We start from the raw sequence: 2220 nt of genomic DNA, 5'->3' as shown, positions 1-2220 counted from the left end.
AAATCAAAAATTGAAAAGAAAAATGCCTGGAACATAAGAATTGGTGACAATTTTCTGTGAGTCCTTTAAGGTTTATTATCGAAGTCCCTGGTAAGGGAGAGGGCCACGAAGGGCGCTTTAACGCCTGTAATAAACGATTTCACTGCTTGCTTTTCACCCGAACCTGATGAGGGTTCTGGCCCTCCAGCAGGGTGGAAACCATCAGGGACTTATTTCATTTTCCCTTGCCCCTTGCCATTAAAACACCGAAGCAGAAGCAGCCGCAGCGGGGGCGCGACAGGCGGGAGGCGCGCTACGGGGGATGGAAAAGTTTCTCCCCCGAGCTGCATCATGAAACGGTGAGCAAATATAAGGGACGCGGTGAGGACGACAGGAGCACAGGCCGCAAAGACCCGTAGGCTGGATTGGGCAGTGGGAAAATACCTTATCGGGATATTGCTCGGCCGCCGAGGAGCCTTCTGAACCTTTTTGAAAAAAATTGTCAGTAAGAGAGAAACATTTTAAAGAAACTTAGCTAAGAGGGGCTAAAAGAGAGGTCGAGAGTGAACCAGAACCAGGCTAATGTCTGGACCACCCACAGGAAACAGGGTGGTGCAACCATCCACTGCAGGAGCGAAACGGTTTATTTTGTAGCGTGTCGTAAAATTCCTATTCAAAATTGTAAAATTACAGGCACTTTTTATCGACTTGGAATTCATCGACGAGCAAGTTGGAGGTGTTATAAATTTACAGCACATTTAAAAAAAATATTAATTACAAAAGATGTGAATTTACGTCGATATTTTTCAGTGTTTCGGTGTATTTCTAGCGGTACTCTGGACTACGTGTAGCACCATTGCTTTCCCCGCAGTGGAGCACGGCCATTTGAACCTTTTCAACCCATCGCGGGCATCGGCATCGGGGCCAAAGGTATCGGCCAGAGCCCAGCAGCAGGGCACCCGCAAAGTATGTCGACGCTTCGAAGCATCGAGGAAGAGCGAGCCGCGTCAGTGAAGAGAGAGAGAGAGCGAATAAAATAAATGAACACCAACCGGTGGCTAGACAAGAACACGTCGAGAGAGAGAGAGAGAGAGAGAGAGAGAGAGAGAGAGAGAGGAGAAAAGAGAGAATGAAAGACACGTGTCGGCGAGTCCGGCAGAAGCCGAGTGAGAAAGCTCGTCTAGTGAGCGTGGCATCCCAGCACCGCCGCACGCGCGGCCCACACATCCACGCCCCTGCGAGCCGCAGCAGCCAGCTTTACTCACTCGCCCGCCATAAACCAGAGCCAGCCGATAAAACCCCGCGGAGGGAGGGATTCCCGTCATTACCCATTCAGCACCACGCCGCGCCCAGAGAGTGCAGGGCGTGCAGCAGTACCCGAGTCGGGCGCAGCAGCGCGGCCGCCGTGGAGCCCGCGCTGGAGCCTTGGCGCAAGCCTAGGCAGCCTGAAGCCTCCCTCCACTGCATCCTTGACGCAAGCCTCTTTTCGGGCTGGAGTCCCCGCTGGTGAGTGGAACAAGCCTCTGCGGCCTGGAGTCCACGCTGGGAGCTCGGCAGAAGCCTCTGCGCTGCAGCTTTGGAGTCCTCGCTGGAGCCTGGACAGGCCTTTGCGCCCTGCCCCCCCCCCCCTGCCGGAGCCCGGTCGGAGCTTCCTGGAAAGGCCTTTGCCCCACTACACCGGCGTGTCCTCATCCCCTTGAGCTGCCTCTGCCTGCCCGCTGACCGTCTGTCCCGGCCGGAGGCATCGTTCCGCTCACTTATCCTATTCTGTTTTTGCTCCGCTATCAGATTCAATATTTGGACATAGCAGCGCCATGGAGATGAGGGAGAGGAAGGGTGAGAGGAAACGGTAGTGGACTGTGCGCTGACGCCCCGAGGGAGAGGCCGACGGTTTGGACTTTGGCCTCTGTCGGCTCACTGCCTGCCCATCCTCCTACACGTTCTCCTCCTCCCGTCCCACCAGCTGCTCGAGCGATTAGAAGAAAGTCGTTCATTAAAAAGTAGCCCCCCCCCCTTTTCAATTCTCCCCCACTTTTCCGACAACTCGCGGCACGAGTGTCTCATAGTCCGACACGGGCTTCTGTCGGAATTAAAACGAGTCAGCCTGCCGCCCGCTCATAGTTGGCTCCAGCCTTATTCTCATTAAAAAGGATTCTCCGGCAAACGTCTTGGAAGAAAAGCTGGCCGAGGCTAATTGGCATTGTTGAGAGTTTACGGCGGAGACGCGAGAAAAAGAATTAT

The sequence above is a fragment of the Frankliniella occidentalis genome, unplaced genomic scaffold (assembly GCF_000697945.3).
Source record: "Frankliniella occidentalis isolate FOCC.00 unplaced genomic scaffold, Focc_3.1 Scaffold378, whole genome shotgun sequence".
Lineage (NCBI taxonomy): Eukaryota > Metazoa > Arthropoda > Insecta > Thysanoptera > Thripidae > Frankliniella > Frankliniella occidentalis.
Note: the sequence above shows the minus strand (reverse complement) of the source record.